Source organism: Salmo salar, chromosome 13, assembly GCF_965601325.2.
Source record: "Salmo salar chromosome 13, fSalSal1, whole genome shotgun sequence".
NCBI lineage: Eukaryota > Metazoa > Chordata > Actinopteri > Salmoniformes > Salmonidae > Salmo > Salmo salar.
The window spans coordinates 92049471-92070597 of NC_138303.1; the positions used below are offsets into that span (position 1 = coordinate 92049471).

Here is a 21127-nt window from a genome sequence, read left to right on the forward strand (position 1 = left end):
GATGATCTAGGTTGGTCCCACGGGAGACGAGACCGCTTGGCAGGGTCATAGAAATACCTAGTAGATCAAGGAGTCCACAAGCAAGGGCAATGCGACTTTCAGAGAACCCAGTGAGGTAGCAGACTGTCCATTGATTGTGAGGGTGGGGGTGGGGTAAAAATAGGTATTGGCCTATACTGTGTCTTGTCTGTAGGTGTCATTCCAACATATCCTTGTAATATTGTTATTTTTATTTATTTAACCTTTATTTACACTGTGAACTGGACATCCTTTCCCCGCCAGACGTCCTTTTTCCTGTACGCTGTACTAAAATGTCTGTCAGCATAGACTGGGAAGACCAGCCCAATACAATGCAGACACTTTTACTTCAGGTGTTCCACAGGTGAAAATGAGACACCTGCCTGGTGCCCTTCTAGCCTGGCTGACGCGCAGCCCACGTGACTAAACAGCGAGCTAGAGAGGCTGGTGTTAGCAAGACTAGTGCCCTTCCTCCGTATAGTCTGGATGTTGTGTTGGTAGCCTACCTGACCAACCTTTCCCTCTCTCCTATAGACCTTAAAGATTTCCATATGTGTGTGAAATGTGGTGATGACTGGAGAGTAAGCCTCCATTGCATTTGCACTACTATGTATTTCATCTGAGTGGTTTACCATCAGAAATAACGTCTGATCTACACGAATCATCTCTACTGCATCCAAACTAACTTGCAAACAAAGGCCCCGAGGACAAACATCTAAGCACAGTAAATATAATTTGACAGTTTAGGTCTACCCCAACGAACATTAATTTGATGCGATATTGTAGCCTAGCTATGGCAAGGGGGAAATAGCAGAGATTTTCTTTTGGTCGTCTTCCCATTTCTGAAATCGAATAATAAAAAAAATCCCCATAAAAATCTGTCAATTTAAACTAGAGATATGTGTTGTTTTGCATTGGATGCATCTCAATATACCACATCCACCGATGTCGCACTTCCGCATCTGCAGTGAAAACTGAGAGAGCTAGAGCGGTGTTTGTCAGACTGTGAGACATCCCGAAAATTGGCATTCTCACATAATGGTCTGTAGCGTCCGAACAGTTTGTGCTACACACTAATATGACCCCTCTGCGGAAAGGTGAGACTCTCACGAGCACGATGGTGCTTTGCTCTAGGATGCCACAGACCACACAAGACTCGTCTAATGGTCCCCCGGTACCAGTTGAAAAAATGAATGGAAGTATATATGGAGACTGTTTAATTCCAAAAATAAAGGGTTAAATACATGTATAAAAAAATTATTGTTTCCTGATATTTCTTATATCTCTCGGATATAGGAAAGACACTTCAGAACAAACTTCCTTTTGATTTTTTTTTGGGGGGGGGACTATCTGTTGTTCCATGTTGTGAAACTATTATTCAATGCGTTTGTATGGGCTAATACTGCAATAAATAAAACCTAATAAAAACATCTGTCTCATCCAGGACTGGACTCTACGCAGACAAGTGCAACATAGCCAATCAGAGGTACAGTAGGCTTATATGCAAACAAGCAATTTACCAGAAGGGCCTGCCATCATTCATTTTGACTGTGTGTTTACAGGCAGTTGCAACAGCACAACCTTAGATCGTTAGAACGCATTCGGCAAAAGCCACAAAATACACTTGAATGGATTTCTGCAATTATATAGCTAAATACCATGGCAGTCCTCTTAAATGTAGGAAATGTACAGTCCTATTGATCAAACAAATCAAATCAAAATGTATTTGTCACATGCACCGAATACAATACAACCTTATAGTGAAATGCTTACTTACAAGCCCTTAACCAACAATGCAATTTTAAGAAAATACCAATTAAAACAAGAGATAAGAATAACAAATAATTAAAGAGCAGCAGTAAATAACAATAGCGGGGCTATATACAGGGGGTACCGGTACAGAGTCAATTTGCAGGGGCACCGGTGTCGAGGTAATTGAGGTAATATGTACATGTAGGTAGAGTTATTAAATGACTATGCATAGATAATAACAGAGAGTAGCAGCAGCGTAAAAGAGGGTGGGGTGGGGGGTTTGGGGGTGGGGGGCAATGCAAATAGTCCGGGTTGCCATTTGATTAGCTGTTCAGGCTTGGGGGTAGAAACTGTTTAGAAGCCTCTTGGACCTAGACTTGGCGCTCCGGTACCACTTGCCGTGTGGTAGCAGAGAGAACAGTCTATGACTAGGGTGGCTGGAGTCTTTGACAATTTTTAGGGCTTTCCTCTGACACCGCCTGGTATAAAGGTCCTGGATGGCAGGAAGCTTGGCCCCAGTGATGTACTGGGCCGTACGCACTACCCTCTGTAGTGCCTTGAGATCGGAGGCCGAGCAGTCGCCATACCAGGCAGTGATGCAACCCGTGAGGATGTTCTCGATGGTGCAGCTGTAAAACCTTTTGAGGATCTGAGGACCCATACTAAATCTTTTCAGTCTCCTGAGGGGGAATAGGTTTTGTTGTGCCCTCTTCACAACTGTCTTGGTGTGCTTGGACCATGTTAGTTTGTTGGTGATGTGGACGTCAAGGAACTTGCAGCTCTCAACCTGCTCCACCCCAGCCCCATCGATGAGAATGGGGGCGTGCTCGGTCCTCCTTTTCCTGTATTCCATGATCATCTCCTTTGTCTTGATCATGTTGAGGGAGAGGTTGTTGTCCTTGCACCACACGGTCAGGTCTCTGACCTCCTCCCTATAGGCTGTCTCATCATTGTCGGGGATCAGGCCTACCACTGTTGTGTCATCAGAAAACTTAATGATGGTGTTGTAGTCATGCCTGGCCGTGCAGTCATGAGTGAACAGGGAGTACAGGAGGGGACTGAGCACTCACCCTGAGGGGCCCCTGTGTTGAGAATCAGCATGGTGGATGTGATGTTACCTACCCTCACCACCTGGGGGCGGCCCGTCAGGAAGTCCAGGATCCAGTTGCAGAGGGAGGTGTTTCGTCCCAGGGTCCTTAGCTTAGTGATGAGCTTTGAGGGCACTATGGTGTTGAATGCTGAGCTGTAATCAATGAATATCATTCTCACATTGGTGTTCCTTTTGTCCAGGTGTGAAAGGGCAGTGTGGAGTGCAATAGAGATTGCATCATCTGTGGATCTGTTGGTGCGGTATGCAAATTGGAGTTGGTCTAGGGTTTCTGGTGTTCATGTGAGCCATGACCAGCCTTTCAAAGCATTTCATGGCTACAGACGTGAGTGCTACGGGTCCTAGTCATTTAGGCAGGTTAGTGTTCATGGGCACAGGGACTATGGTGGTCTGTTTGAAACGTGTTGGTATTACAGACACAGACAGGGAGTGGTTGAAAATGTCAGTGAAGACACTTGCCAGTTGGTAAACAATCATAAAAAGGTAGGCTATATTTCCCTGTATACACATCAAGAACAACAAGATCAACAACTAATTCTAGCCAGAGCAAGATGAGATAAAATCTAACAAAGGAACATTATAAACCCTCTCAAACCTTTTTAGCTAGTTGGCCGTCAAAATTGCACTGATAAATGATGGGGAATAGGCTGCTCATCCTTTGTCCCAACCAAGCTAACTGGCAAAAGTTGGCTAGCTTGCTAGCTTGCTACTTCCAGACACAAATGAGAGAATACCTCACTGATCATTTTACTCGCCCGAACAGAGTTGGTTAGGCTGTTTACATGTTATCTAGAGCTTCATGATTAACTATTACTTTTTTTGCCTACGTTTACTGACACTGGTCATATTCAGCGGGTCTTGCGCATTCGTAAATTCATAACTTATTCTGCTCTCTGGCACACTCAGACAAGACAAGATTGTTTTGAAATTGGAGTAGATAGCTAGTCAGAATGAATTTGCAAACGCAAGAGATATGATAACTGGATAACGGTCGTTCAGCATAGCTAGCTAGCAAAGTGATTCACATTTCTTGCTAGCTATCCAAATGACACGTGCATCTCTAACTATGTAGCCACTGAAAAACGAAAGAGGGGAAAAAGTCACTCACCCACTCCTCCAATGAAATGAAGTCCTCCTAGCAGCTAGCTAGCTAACGTTAGGCTCTGTGTTATTAGCTTGCTACATAAATAGATAACAATCAAATGTATTTATAAAGCCCTTCTTACATCAGCTGATGCCACAAAGTGCTGTACAGAAACCCAACCTAAAACCCCAAACAGCAAGCAATGCAGGTGTAGAAGCACGGTGGCTAGGAAAAACTCCCTAGAAAAGCCAGAACCTAGGAAGAAACCTAGAGAGAAACCAGGGTATGAGGGGTGGCCAGTCTTCTTCTGGCTGTGCCGGGCTAGTTGGCCGTATGGCCAAGATGTTCACATGTTCATAGATGACCAGCAGGGTCAAATAATAATAATCACAGTGGTTGTCGAGGGTGCAACAGGTCAGCACCTCAGGAGAAAATGTCAGTTGGCTTTTCATAGCCAATCATTCAGAGTATCTCTACCACTCCTGCTGTCTCTAGAGAGTTGAAAACAGCAGGTCTGGGACAGGTAGCACGTCCGGTGAACAGTTGAAACTGGAGCAGCAGCACGGCCAGGTGGACTGGGGACAGCAAGGAGTCATCAGGCCAGGTAGTCCTGAGGCATGGTCCTAGGGCTCAGGTCCTCCGAGAGAGAGAAAGAAAGAGATAGGCTAGAATATTAGCCACATTATGACTGACTTGTTATCATTGCCCTTGCTAGTTTGATTGTATTGAATTTGACATTTCCAGCCTTGGTACCATTCGTCCAAAATACTGAGTAACTGAAACTGAAACAGTGCATCCTGAATGGAGACAGCAAACAATGTACCAGGCCAGCTGTGATTTACAACCTGAGCAATATGTTTTGGACTATGTATTGGTTAATTATTTAATCATGCATTGAAATGCATCCATCTATTCTGCCAACAATACCTTAGTGTACATCATGGAATGTTGAGTCAAATATAACCTATTTTTAAAACCTCTTATGAAGTTGGTTTTGTAGCATAAACTGGGATTTTCTTTGTTTTACTGATATTATGATTTTATGTTTGTTTCTTAACTGCAAAGTAGTTAAAACACTGTCAGTTCCACTTTAATGCCAAGCTAAACCAAGACAGCAATCTTGAAGTTGAAGTGATTTTGAAGTTGAATAGCTTCCCATATCGCCATGTGAAATAATCAGAAAGCCTAATATGCCCTGGCAAATATTTGTATATACAGTAACCTACAACTTTATCTCAGTTTGATATGCTGCTTGAATGTATTCATTCCCATATCAGTTAAAAATAGAATGTCATCATGTTTTGGTATCTGTATCTCGCAGCTGGTTTTACCAATAGCCTGGAATCACTAGTTATTACTAAAAGAAAAAGAAAATTATTTTTGAGGAGGATTCTAATAAGGCTACAATGCTGTTTGGTTTATTGTTTGAACAGTAGCTGAGGTTATATTTTCTTATCAATGCAAACCAGGCTACTTTGATGCATAGCCTATAGCCTATAGATCAGATCAAGGAACCAAGCGAGATTCATTGTCAACACAACAATGCCCCCACAGCTACGCAAGGAATGATAAGGCACGTTACAATTTTCTTGTGGCACGGGAGTACGTCGAATGTTGGAGTGCACTACAAGGAGCCGCCCCTTTTGTGACTAAAATGCTCGGTAAGGCATGAATCTGCCATAAAGCAGTCTGCATAGTCTACACTACTGCAACAGAACAAGATGGCTTCTCCTATGGACCCAATATGCCTAAGATTCCAACCAAATGAGACCATGCACTGGATATTGACTTGCCAAGTTAAATAAATAAAAATAAAAATATTACAAGGATATGTTGGAATGACACCTACAGACAGGACACAGTATAGGCCAATACCTATGCTGCCTGTTTTAGTCAATGTAATGGGATAGCTTGAATATTCTGGATCTGGGAGTGCATGACATACTCACTCATTTTATACTCAAAAACTCTGGATAGAATGAAATGTGTAACATAAACTCTATTGACCCTGAATTGACCTCAGATGCCAGCTAAGGGAGTTCATCATCCTTAAAGTGAGGAGGGAAAAACATAGATATGTCTGAGAGAGAGAGAGAGAGAGAGAAAGAGAGAGACAGACAGACAGACAGACAGACAGACAGTCAGACAGACAGACAGACAGAGGGTGTAGTAGGGGTTAGTATGGTTGGCTGACCATATGTCTGCGGTTCTGTGGTGAATGAGGATCTGGCGGTGTTGCTAAATCCCTGAGAAATGTTCATTTTGGATCCCACTCTTTGCTTACATACCTTATGCACACCCACCCCCATTTCCAATGTTCCCATTCTCTTTCCTTTTCCATGATGTATTTCATAATCTTAATGGAACTTAAAACGAAATAAGACAAACCATAAACAGTTATTCAATGTAGCCATCATGCCTATAGGGAGGAGGTCAGAGACCTGACCGTGTGGTGCAAGGACAACAACCTCTCCCTCAACATGATCAAGACAAAGGAGATGATCATGGAATACAGGAAAAGGAGGACCGAGCACGCCCCCATTCTCATCGATGGGGCTGGGGTGGAGCAGGTTGAGAGCTGCAAGTTCCTTGACGTCCACATCACCAACAAACTAACATGGTCCAAGCACACCAAGACAGTTGTGAAGAGGGCACAACAAAACCTATTCCCCCTCAGGAGACTGAAAAGATTTAGTATGGGTCCTCAGATCCTCAAAAGGTTTTACAGCTGCACCATCGAGAACATCCTCACGGGTTGCATCACTGCCTGGTATGGCGACTGCTCGGCCTCCGATCTCAAGGCACTACAGAGGGTAGTGCGTACGGCCCAGTACATCACTGGGGCCAAGCTTCCTGCCATCCAGGACCTTTATACCAGGCGGTGTCAGAGGAAAGCCCTAAAAATTGTCAAAGACTCCAGCCACCCTAGTCATAGACTGTTCTCTCTGCTACCACACGGCAAGTGGTACCGGAGCGCCAAGTCTAGGTCCAAGAGGCTTCTAAACAGTTTCTACCCCCAAGCCTGAACAGCTAATCAAATGGCAACCCGGACTATTTGCATTGCCCCCCACCCCCAAACCCCCCACCCCACCCTCTTTTACGCTGCTGCTACTCTCTGTTATTATCTATGCATAGTCATTTAATAACTCTACCTACATGTACATATTACCTCAATTACCTCGACACCGGTGCCCCTGCAAATTGACTCTGTACCGGTACCCCCTGTATATAGCCCCGCTATTGTTATTTACTGCTGCTCTTTAATTATTTGTTATTCTTATCTCTTGTTTTAATTGGTATTTTCTTAAAATTGCATTGTTGGTTAAGGGCTTGTAAGTAAGCATTTCACTATAAGGTTGTATTGTATTCGGTGCATGTGACAAATACATTTTGATTTGATTTGTTTGATCAATAGGACTGTACATTTCCTACATTTAAGAGGACTGCCATGGTATTTAGCTATATAATTGCAGAAATCCATTCAAGTGTATTTTGTGGCTTTTGCCGAATGCGTTCTAACGATCTAAGGTTGTGCTGTTGCAACTGCCTGTAAACACACAGTCAAAATGAATGATGGCAGGCCCTTCTGGTAAATTGCTTGTTTGCATATAAGCCTACTGTACCTCTGATTGGCTATGTTGCACTTGTCTGCGTAGAGTCCAGTCCTGGATGAGACAGATGTTTTTATTAGGTTTTATTTATTGCAGTATTAGCCCATACAAACGCATTGAATAATAGTTTCACAACATGGAACAACAGATAGTCCCCCCCCCAAAAAAAAATCAAAAGGAAGTTTGTTCTGAAGTGTCTTTCCTATATCCGAGAGATATAAGAAATATCAGGAAACAATAATTTTTTTATACATGTATTTAACCCTTTATTTTTGGAATTAAACAGTCTCCATATATACTTCCATTCATTTTTTCAACTGGTACCGGGGGACCATTAGACGAGTCTTGTGTGGTCTGTGGCATCCTAGAGCAAAGCACCATCGTGCTCGTGAGAGTCTCACCTTTCCGCAGAGGGGTCATATTAGTGTGTAGCACAAACTGTTCGGACGCTACAGACCATTATGTGAGAATGCCAATTTTCGGGATGTCTCACAGTCTGACAAACACCGCTCTAGCTCTCTCAGTTTTCACTGCAGATGCGGAAGTGCGACATCGGTGGATGTGGTATATTGAGATGCATCCAATGCAAAACAACACATATCTCTAGTTTAAATTGACAGATTTTTATGGGGATTTTTTTTATTATTCGATTTCAGAAATGGGAAGACGACCAAAAGAAAATCTCTGCTATTTCCCCCTTGCCATAGCTAGGCTACAATATCGCATCAAATTAATGTTCGTTGGGGTAGACCTAAACTGTCAAATTATATTTACTGTGCTTAGATGTTTGTCCTCGGGGCCTTTGTTTGCAAGTTAGTTTGGATGCAGTAGAGATGATTCGTGTAGATCAGACGTTATTTCTGATGGTAAACCCCTCAGATGAAATACATAGTGGTTTGGTGGCATTAAGCCTAAGTTCAGAAACCAAGACTACCCACCCAGTACCCACAGACTGAAGGACTTCTAGAGGCCTAAGCACTATTAATGTTATAAACCAAAATCAGGTTTGACCCTTTTGTAATTGTAATATGTTTCTCTATTAGGTGAACATATGCCATCTATTAGCCTATTTGCAGAAACAGTTATTTAGCCTTTTAGCTTTGACTAAATAAGAACAAGGTTTCAGTTTCACATGTAAGATGAGATATGGTTCTGAATAAAAAGCAGAATAAGATATACACCTCTATCGCCACTAGCCATAATATACCAATGAACTAGTGCATCAGTATAAGAGTGCTGTGAGAGACTCATGGTCTTAAAAGGTTCCATATGGGGCTGCTGTGCCTGTGTCAGACTGAGCTGATACACAGTACTGGGCCTGGCACCACCAACACACTTTCTGTCTTCTTTCATTTGAGCTGTCATGCTTTACCTGACACCTGTGCTGTGATTGGATAACCTTTTGTCCCGACGAACAAATGATACTTTTCACCCTTGCCTCGCCCTCCCTATGTCTGTCTCTGTGTGTGTTCAGTAGTAGTCTCACGCTCCAGACACTGTTATTTTTGTAAATGTTGAAATATGGATAAAAAAAACAAACAATGGAAAACTGGACCCATTTTAAACAAGCTCAATCTCCACAGTGTAAGCCATTGTTCTCCATTGTGTTACCTCAGAATAGTATACATTATGCATATACTGTATGTCAGGCCGAGCACAGTATCTATCTCATAGAAGAGTTTTATGTTTTACATGTGTCTGTTGGTATCTAGTAAGATGTCCATCTCATCTCAGTACATATGTTTAATATCAATATATACTCTATCAGCATACTCAGCAAGTCCCTGTGCCAGAGAACTGTGTTTCAGGTTATTGTTGGGATACATGGGCAATTCTCTCTCTCTCTCTCTCTCTCTCTCTCTCTCTCTGTCTCCGTCTCTGTCTCACTCAATGTCTCAGACACGTGCACAAACAAACTGTCTTGGCTCATAGTCTGTCTTTCCAGACTTTGAAGGGAGTTCAGACGTCTAATATAAGACAGGTCCCCACCAAAACAAAATATCAAACTTTGAGTTAGAATAAATAATATCTCTCCCACCCTTTTTTTCTGCCCCCCACTCCCATTTTTCTTTCTGTCCCCCACTCCCATTTCCCTTCTCTGTGTTATTTCATTCTTGGCTGGAGGAGAAGCATGTGCACTTATTATGTGTTTTCCATGGTAGCCTTCCCTCTGGAATAGATTAGCAACAGAGAGTGAAAGGGTGAGCTGAAGTGACAGAGAGACATAATGAGGTATAAGGAGACTGGGGAGGCATTGGGCTGAAAGAGATGGACTTATCTTACCTGACTATTCTGGTGGAATACTTCTCTATATTAACTGCCTAGTTTCAAACACACCTTCCTTGTACTTAGATACATCTATTGATTAGCTATCTACTGACAATCTTTTAACATACCTGTCTTCCCTGACATGTCCAACTCTTTAATTCTAACTGTCTGTCATTATAATACACACACACACACACACACACACACACACACACACACACACACACACACACACACACACACACACACACACACACACACACACACACACACACACACACACACACACTGGCACTCCAGGACTAGGGGTGAGAAGTCTATCAGCAGCAGATGAATGATAAATTGGTTAGTGTGAGAGATATGAAAGAGATAGGAGATTATGTTATGAAATCTAAGTATGGAACCGTGCGTTTGCCTCTGCATGACCATGACAAGAGGAATAAGAATAAGCTGGACTGATCTAAACCAGCCGGTTCGGCAGGAACACAACCCAATCTAATGGAAAGATTTTACTTGCTATTTGCTATTTATCTGTTGGAGTAACTTCAAACAAAAAGGAGAAGGAAAATATGCATTTTATGAATTGCAAAAAAAAAGTGTTGTTTCTTTGTGCTTTGTGGGAAATGTGTTTAACATTCAGACAGGGATGTCTACCGTGGCAGCATGAATTCCCAGACCCTGTTTGGTCTTGGCATAGAGGCCTTTTGTCAGTCATCTTATTAGAGCCACAACATGATTGGCTAAGGGCCGCTGGCACCCGCCCAGTAGAGGAAGAAGTGCAGTGCTGCTGGGCTGTGATGTTGAACAGCACCGTGCTCTGGGGTTGTGTTGAAGGCCTGTGTTGTGGCAGAAGGTTGCCCTGTGTGTTCAGGAGGTGGTGTGGGCTTGGTCTACTGGGAAAGAATACAATACTCTGCCACTGTGTGGTTGGCCTCTAGGGTTGTAGTGTGCTCAGGGAGTTGTGTTGCTGGACTGTGCTGGGCTGTTTTGTTGCCAGTGCTGTGATCTTTGGTAGAACAAAGGCTTTTATACAGTTGTAGGATCTTAATTTCGCCTGTATTGTCGCAGAAAAATAATCCTGCAGCAACAGGATTTTACAGTTTAGTCCATAATGTTGCTTGATTGATGGTTAAGGTATTAGCTGTTCGAAAGGAGGCTACATGAAAAGTGGAATACTGTTAATATAACCAAATGTGTTTTAGTGCAGATTTTCAGTGAATTTATGTAAATCATGAAGCTCATCTGCATTTTGTTGCTGAAAATTCTCAGCAACAAAAGAGTGATCAAATTAAGATCCTACATCTGTAGTCCAACACTACAATACACAGAGTGATGTATATAAATAAATAAATAATGGCATTTAGCACACGCTTTTACCCAAAGCGACTTACAATCATAGAAACACAGACTGACACAGAGATACTGCAGGCAGATGGATATTGTAAAAGGGATGAATGAGAAAGAAATTAGTGTGAATAGACAATGCAAATTATGTTTCTGATTTCCCCAGAAACAAGCCCATTGCAAATTATCCCATTTGGAGCGGTTTAGCGGTATGTAATATTGGAAAAAGAAGAATGAGTGAGTACTACATATAAACAACACTCACCTCTTATATACACAGCATGATGTACTAGCATAATCAAGCACTGTATGCTGATGGTTGTTTGCAGCTGGTCATTACAAAATGTGGCAGTTCAACTTAACCACCTGAGGTAATGTGCAAAAAAATACAGTGTGAGAAAGTAAGAATGACTACGTGTATATTTTCTGAATCTTAGGTCGATAATTTAATTTCACATCTGTACTGTTGCATTCAGAACTTTAGAGGAACACCCACAAAAACCCACACTGGGCAAACCCAAGGTCACTTTTGATCCTGCTCTATACCTTTCCCCCTATTTTGCTGGCACTGAGCAATATGTTGTTTATAATGCCTCCACCTGGGTAAGCACTCATCTCTATCTCCAGGAAGACTGTAAACCCCAAAACAACACACACCATTGTTTTTTCAGGATATATTCACAACACTGAAATTTAATTTTTGTCAAAGGTAACATCTACAGTGGCAAGACAAAGTATGTGAACCCTTTGGAAATACCTGGATTTCTGCATAAATTGGTCATCAAATTTGACCTAATCTTCATCTAGGTCACAACAATAGATAAACAGTCGATTTAAAACTAATAACACACAAACAATTACACGTTTTAATGTCTTTATTGACCACACCATGTAAACATTCACAGTGCAGGGTGGGAAAAGTATGTGAACCCTTGGATTTAATAACTGGTTGACCCTCCTTTGGCAGCAATAACCTCAACCAAATGTTTTCTGTAGTTGCGGATCAGACCTGCACAACAGTCAGGAGGAGTTTTTGACCATTCCTCTTTACAAAACTGTTTCAGTTCAGCAATATTCTTGGGATGTCTGGTGTGAACTGCTCTCTTGAGGTCATGCCACAGCATCTCAATAGGGTTGAGGTCAGGACTCTGACTGGGCCACTCCAGAAGGGGTATTTTCTTGTGTTGAAGCCATTCTGTTGTTGATTTACTTCTGTGTTTTGGGTCATTGTCCTGTTGTATGACCCAACTTCTGTTGAGCTTCAATTGGCGGACAGATAGCCTTACATTCTCTTGCAAAATGTCTTGATAAACTTGGGAATTCATTTTTCCGTCGATGATAGCAAGCTGTCCAGGCCCTGAGGCAGCAAAGCAGCTCTAAACCATGATGCTCTGATGTTGATGTGCTGTGCCTTTTTTTCTCCACACATAGTGTTGTATGTTCCTTCCAAACAACTCAACAGTAGTTTCATCTGTCCACAGAATAGTTCGCCAGTAGTGCTGTGGAAAATCCAGGTGCACTTTTGCAAACTTCAGACGTGTAGCAATGTTTTTTTTGGACAGCAGTGGCTTCTTCCATGGTCTCCTCCCATGAACACCATTCTTGTTTAGTGTTTAACATATTGTAGACTCGTCAACAGAGTTGTTAGCATGTTCCAGAGATTTCTGTAAGTCTTTAGCTGACACTCTAGGATTCTTCTTAACCTCATTGAGCATTCTGCGCTGTGCTCTAGCAGTCACCTTTGCAGGACAGTCACTCTTAAGGAGAGTAGCAACAATGATGAGCTTTCTCCATTTATAGACAATTTGTTTTACCGTGGACTGATAAACATCAAGGCTTTTAGAGATACTTTTGTAACCCATTCCAGCTTTATGCAAGTCAACAATTCTTAATCTTAGGTCTACTGAGATCTCTTTTCTTCGAGGCATGGTTCACATCAGGCAATGCTTCTTGTGAATAGCAATCTCAAATTTTGGGAGTGTTTTTTTATAGGGCAAGGCAGCTCTAACCCACATCTCCAATCTTGTCTCACTGATTGGACTCCAGGTTAGCTGACTCCTGACTTCAATTAGCTTTTGGAGAAGTAATTAGCCTATGGGTTCACATACTTTTCCCAACCTACAGTACACTGGGAATGTTTAAATTATGTATTCAATATAGACAAGAAAAATACAATAATTTGTGTGTTATTAGTTTAAGCACACTATATTTGTCTATTGTTGTGACTTAGATGAAGATCAGATCAAATTTGATGACCAATTTATGCAGAAATCCAGGTAATTCCAAAGGGTTCACATACTTTTTCTTGCCACTGTAGTTTCTCAGAGCAGTGAAGATATTCTTACCTGAAATGAGCTCAAAATAGAACAGGTAAGGAAAAGAGAAGACCGTGGAGATTAAAGGAGAGAATAAGGAAATAGACAATAGAATATCGGCGTATAAAATAGGATAGAAGGCCTTTAATGTCTCCAGTGACTTATTCCCTGTTGTGTCCAACTTCATCATGTGCAATAACTATACCATTGCTGTGCAGACACAGTTGAAGTATGATACTAGTAGTGAAGGATTATAGTTGAGCTTTTGGGTAAAAACACACAAAAAAAACAGTGTTGCGACTGGAAACACACTCAGACATCGGATGGGCTATTGCATGTAGCCCTTGTTTGAACACAGAAGTTTGAGACGTATTCCATGTACATAGATAGAGCATGTTCTCCAATGCACCATGGTTGTTATTCAATCAAGTAACATTTCACAATCCTAATTTTTCACACAAAAACATAGGCTGCTGGGGATAGAAAGTGTGGTGGAAAAATGCACACAACAGTAAGGGAATAGGACAACAGGTGAGCATTTGTCCTTGGATAATAATCTCTAATCTGTGGCCTTGATCAGGGTTCATTGGAATGCCTTAGTGTCAAAGAGTACATTAAGGTCACTACACTGTAGTTGCATTGGAATACCAGGAGATAATGAACACTGCTGACAAACAGCCAGACGAGACTGATGTAGGCATCAGTGCTGCCACTTTGAGGAACACAGTGGAACTGCACATCAATTAGCCAACCATCCAAAACTACTGTAGTTCTGCAAGCCACACCATTTTACAGTACGTTATGCCAGTTCTTTAGAAGTCTGTCCATATTCTATCTAACCCTTCTCATATCTTTATTAACTAATTTCTACTTCGTAAAGATATCTTTATGAACTAACCCAGCTGTCATCTGTACTTCACACTGAAAGTGACCTTAGGCCATCTTTTAGATAACACATGTTTTGATCCACCACCATACACTGACTTCGTGTGCGAGCTCTGACTGTGAAGGGGTGAGACAGACGCTCAGCTCTTTCCTATTTATATACAGTATATGCCCTTTTTCTGTGGGAATCCTCTGGTTTACACAACTGAGTAACAGGTGCTGTGACTGCCCCTATAGTCCTCTACCCTCTATCCCCTTCTTCCTTGCTCTCTTTCTCCCTTCTGTACTCTTTGTCTTCCCCACTGCTTTTGCCATCACCCACTATCCTTCTCTTGCCCTCTGCCTCTCCCTCTCTCCTTACCAAGGTATCTCCTTGAGGTTCTTCTCCTCTTTTCAGACACCCTCTTCCCATTAGCCACATGACAGCATACATTGAACATGAGTGTTAATCCTGACATTCCCTGTTTGTGGCACCCTGCTCCATCTCTGCACACACACACACACAGAGAGACACAGAGAGACACAGAGAGAGAGAGAGACAGAGACAGAGACAGAGAGAGAGAGAGAGAGAGAGAGAGAGAGAGAGAGAGAGAGAGAGAGAGAGAGAGAGAGAGAGAGAGAGAGAGAGAGGAGAGAGAGAGAGAGAGAGAGATTCCTATTGACTCAGACTAATTATCCATATCTAAAGTCTCTGTCTCCCTCTACTGGCCTCCACATGTACTGAAACGAAATACTGTATCATGCATCTTCCCTTCCTGTAAATTCCTTTGAGCAACGCTGCCTTCATCAAAGGTAGGCTGTACTGCTTTTTGACTTTGATACATCAGATGGCACAGAGACAATCGTTTCCCCCTCGCATTTCTCACGATCACTTGTAATCTCATAGCAAGTAACACACTACCAGCCAGTAAAACGTTGGAAGTATTGATGAGAATTTCTATAAATATAATTTGAAATTAAAGATTAGGATTTACACAGATTTTACCCCGGTTTACCACGCCTGTAGCTTTACAGGTTTGCCATAATTAGGACCAGATAGGTTGATCCCCCGCTTTACTTTTTGTATTTGTTTCAAAATGTGTGTGTGTGTACGTGTGTGTAGGTGTGTGTACAGTGCAAGTCAAAAGTTTGGGTACACCTACTCATTCAAGGGTTTTTGTTTATTATTTACTATTTTCTACAATGTAGAATAATAGTGAAGACAATAAAACTATGAAATAACACATTTGCACATTCTTGGCCTTCTCTCAACCAGCTTCATGAGGTTGCCACCTGGAATGCATTTAAATTAACAGGTGAGCCTTGTTAAAAGTTAATTTGTGGAATTTCTTTCCTTCTTAATGCATTTTAGCCAATCAGTTTCTTCAGGTGCAGTCGCAAAAACCATCAAGCACTATGATAAAATTGGCTCTCATGAGGAGGGCCACAGGAAAAGAAGACCCAAAGTTACCTATGCTGCAGAGGATAAGTTCATTAGAGTTAACTGCACCTCCGAAATTGCAGCCCAAATAAATGCTTCACAGAGTTAAAGTAACAGACACATCTCAACATCAACTTTTCAGAGGAGACTGTGTGAATTGCTGCAACGAAACTACTACTAAAGAACACCAATAATGATAAGAGACTTGCTTGGGCCAAGAAACACAAGCAATGGACATTAGACCATGTGGATATCTATCCTTTGGTCTGATGATTCCAAATTTGAGATTTTTGGTTCCAACCACCGTGTCTTTGTGAGACGCAGAGTAGGTAAACGGATGATCTACGCATGTGTGGTTCCCACCGTGAAGCATGGAGGAGGAGGTGTGATGGTATGGCGGTGCTTTGCTGGTGACACTGTCAGTGATTTATTTAGAATTCAAGGCATACTTAACCAGCTGGCTACCACAGCATTCTACAGCGATACGCCATCCCATTTGTTTAACACTTTTTTTGGTTACTGCATGATGTCATATGTGTTATTTCATAGTTTTGATGTCTTCACTATTATTCTACAATGTAGAAAATAGTAAAAATAAAGAAAAACCTTGAATGAGTAGGTGTGTCCAAACTTTTGACTGGTACTGTATATATATATATATATATTATATATATTCTTTTTTAGTATTTTGAATATACGTTTTGGTTGTTTACTTTAGTGGGATATTACTTATTTGATCTTAAAATATATCGTATTTCCATGTTATTCCAATAGTTATTCGTTGTAGCCAGTAATTTCATTTTAATAGGCTATTTCGAATGAAGGTGCTGCAGTAGGCCTAGCCTATACTGTGCAACCTATTTGGAAAATTGAGGATCAAATAAACATGATCCATATTTGTAACTTAACCCTAAAATGTGAACGAAACTATTTGAAATATGAAATAACGCTATTACAAATGTCCCATGGACAATACAGGCTAATTGTCTTTTAACCTTCACAATATATAAATTAGTTTAATTGAACTGAACTATGATAGCCTGTAATTTTATCTCCCGTCCCGTAGAATTTGGAGTAAATAACAATTTCGCTGGATTTTGTTAGTGAAAAAGATTATGGTGGTGTGGTGCTCAAACTGGAATCAGAGCAGTTGTCGATTTCTCCCTATCGGAATCCTGGGATTGAGGCAATTAACACACACATACGTACACAAACACTCGCACACACACGCTAGCGAGCATCACAATGCTGATCAGAGACAGCAACCCCACACCCCTCCCTCTTCTTCTTCTTTCACTCACACACATTCAAAGACACTCCGCTAGAGCAAACACAACGGCTCCACTTTGAGAAGGAAAGAGGACAATTTAGATATGATTATTTACAGAATAACATAGATGTAAAAGTGGTTCTTTTCTAACTGAAACCCTTTTCGGTTATGGGGTGCGTTTTGGTCATGGACTGCGCATTTTTGTATATATAGTGCGTCGCGAAGACGCGAAGACGCGAAGAAACGGCTGGCGGGGACATGGCAGGTGACATGCCTAGCTCTCATCGTATGTTTTCTGGATTTTGTTTGGGCTCAGAATCGTTATTCAATCCCTGAGGAACTGTGGCTTATGTTGGAAATATAGCCGAGGATCTGGGCTTGGGTTTAGACGTGGAGAGACTCTGTGCGCAAATTCAGAATAGTTTCAGGCGCAAAAAAAATTAAAATACTTCGAGGTGAATTTAGAAAATAGTATTTTATTTGTAAACGAAATAATTGATAGAGAGGAGCAATGTGAACAGTCTCTCTTGCTCTTTCCATTTGCAAGTGGAAATCGAAAACCCTTTGGAAATATTCAGGGTTGAGGTGGATATTTTAGATGTAAACGATAACTCTCCCAGTTTTCCGTGGAGCGAGTTTAACCTAGATATATCCGAGGTGGCGGTACCCGCGTATGGGGTCAATCTGTATTGAATTCAAAATAAAATAGACGAACCGTCACTCCAATACTAGCGGACCAATGGAGATTCATTGCCTCCCTCTAAACCCCGCCCTTCAGGAAAAAAATGCCAACAACTCGCAATCGAAAAGAATGGCAGCGAAATCAAAGAAACGAGTAGCGTAACCAAAAGGTCATACATTTATTACATGTTTTATTTAACCTTTATTTAACGAGGCAAGTCAGTTAAGAACAAATTCGCATTTATACATGCAGGCAAGAGCGTAGACACAATGTATTCAATAGGATTGGTTGCTGGGAAAGTTTAACCGAAAAAAAATTGCATTCGTTTTCAAATATATGTTTTAATCATTTGTCATAGAGTTTTGTTCTCGCTTTAAAATGATTTGCTTACAAGTTTTTGGGTTGCTTTTGATGTCTTATTTTTGTTTACAATTCTATACTTTTTGCTTTCAAATGTTTGGTTTTTGATTTCAACATCCATTATTTCACCCGTCCTCGAAAATATAATGTTTACATTCTCAACTTTATTTTTCATGTTCACGATTTATTTTATTTTGAATTCAATACATATTGCGTGAAATTGACCCCATACCCGGGTCCCGTTTCCCCCGCTGGAGAGTTCGCAGGACTTGGACGTTGGCAGCGACTCTTTCCGTTCCTATCTGCTGAGTGTGAACGGTCATTTCGTCCTGGACACCCAGACGGCTAGCGTTAGCAGTAAGTTTGCGGAGTTGGTCCTGGAGAGCCCGTTGGACACAGAGCAGCAGAATACGCACCAAATGGTGCTGACGGCTGTGGATGGAAGCTCGCCAGAGAGGTCCAGGACAGCACAGATCAATATAACAGTTATAGATGCAAATGACAACGCGCCCGTGTTCGACCAGTCTTTCTACAGAGTGAAGCTTGTGTAAAACGCACCGAAGGACACTGTTGTGATTAAACTAAACGCATCGGATTTGGATGAGGGTCCAGACGCGGAAATCTGGAGAGATCAGAGTGAAAGGGGTCGTAGATTACGAAAAAGACAGGATGCAAGAAATATATGTGCAAGCCAGGGACAAGGGCTCCTCGACAGTGGCCGTGCACTGTACGGTTCTGGTGAATATCATAGATGTGAATGACAACCTCCCGGAGGTGATCTTGACATCAGTGTCCACACCTGTCCAAGAGGACGGACCACCGGAGACTGTGATAGCTGTCATTAGCGTCATGGACAAGGAATCAGGTGAAAATGGGAACGTTGACTGTGAAATTCCAGGTCATGTCCCAGCTCCACTCCTCTTTTAAGAATTATTACACTTTGGTAACTTGTGATTTTTTGGGACCGAGAGACCATTCCTGACTACAACATCACTCTCACAGCACGGGAAATGGGCGCGTCTCCCTTGTTCACAAGGACAACTATTTTAGTGCAAGCGTCAGACATGAATGACAACGCACCCCGATTCAAGCAGCCATCATACACCGTATATTTGAGAGAGAATAACGCACCAGGAGCCTCAATTTGTTCGGTTACTGCCCTGGATCCAGATTCGGACCAAAATGCCTATCTTTCTTACTCTATTCTGGAAGGTGATATACAGGGAATGCCGGTGTCCACCTACGTCTTCATAAACTCAGACAATGGAAATATGTACGTCCTGCGTTCTTTTCACAATGAGCAGCTAAGAAACTTTCACATTTTAGTCCAAGCACAAGATTCCGGTTTCCCTCCCCTGAGCAACAATGTTATTGTGAATGTCTTTATTTTGGACCAAAATACGCGGTGACTAGTAGTGTCTCTGGGCGCTATCTCGTTCACGTTTCTGGTGGCTATTATCGTTTTGGCCCGGATAAAGGCATACAGGGACAGACCTTCCATTCGAGGATTTAATTTCTCTCTGAGTGGATGCTGCGTGTTCCGATCTGAGGAGTCTACCGATGATGTGATCAAGAAGTCCAACCTGAATATGAAGATAACCACAGGCACCAAACCAAAGGATCCACGAACTGCGATGAGGCAAAAATGCAACGGCACCTTTCACAGGCATACTACTTCAAGATGTGTCTGACCCAGGAATCATCAAAGAGCGATTTCATGTTCCTAAAGCCATGCAGCCCGATAACTGCAACTCCACAGAAGAATCACACCAAGGGCGCAGACTACATCGAGTTGGAACGCACAGGACCTCCGCAACCTGATAGTGAACAACTGAGCAATTACTCCGAACGATGTATACTGTTTCAAACTTAATCACATCAGACAGCCACATTTTAAAATTGTAATGCATCATTTTATTTCAATCCTGTTTCGGTGTTTGTCATGCTTTTTCAACAAATAAGAAGCATTGCAAAGATAGGAGAAAACGAATGGAAAACAATTATGCATGAGTCAGAAACGCTGTAGCTATGATTAACTTATAAAGTTATCTTAGAGACTGAAAAAATATTTTCAAAGTCATACTATTAGAATTATGCGTGAAGATTCTATATTGAAGTGGAGGGAGAAGAAAATAGCCGACTATCAGGAGCGAGTGAGCAAGCATCAGGAGCGAACGAAACTCGAGTTTAATCATGGGCCTAGTCCTCGATAGTTCATGGGTAGCCTATCCACTAATAATTTGAATATAATATAATTGTATATTTTATAGACTTGTATAAAGAGAGAGGTCATGTGAAGTATTCCGTGTAATAAGCAAAACAACGTATTGTGTAGTTATGCTAATTACCTCAACAATCCAGCAATGTCAATTTGTCTGCTGAAGAATAAACTGACGTTGCAAGGCCTTTCGAGTTAATAGTGCATGACGTGTGGAACTCATACATTATAGATCAAATAATGAATACATCTGAATAGAACTGAATAAAAGTAATTCAAGTACTACATCAACAAATAAAAAAATGCAGATTTGCATACATATATTTGCAATTACTGACTGGGGATGGTGGCTCACTTGCAACTTTAGATAATCTGCCTCTTCCTAGGGATGCTCCATTGTACCGCAGGGGGGCAATAGCTATATCAATGAACTGTAGTGTATTGCATTAATAATGCAAGAATGAAACAATTGTACTGCCCGTTTTCCTATTCAATGTAGTACTAGTGTGTATTTCTTTCTTCCAAATAGCAATTTAAACTATCCACTGCATATTAAATAATGTAATGTTTCTCACAGAATCACATTTATTTTCTGGCAATTATATGTAATTAATGTGGTCTACCATTTCTGCTGTATTGCTAACCTTACTGTTTACATTTTTCCGCTCAAGCAAGCGAACATTGACTGGACATTGATGAAAAATCTATGAAATTCAGCACACAAAAGGTAAACAAAAATGTTGGTGGCATGGGAAAAAACAAGACCACACACACACACACACACACACACAC

At 41.5% G+C, this 21127-nt stretch overlaps 1 pseudogene; it reads left to right on the forward strand.

Moving 5' to 3' along the window:
- Positions 1–89: 89 nt before the first annotated feature.
- LOC145860012 (protocadherin-10 pseudogene) lies at positions 90–21127 on the forward strand (annotated as a pseudogene).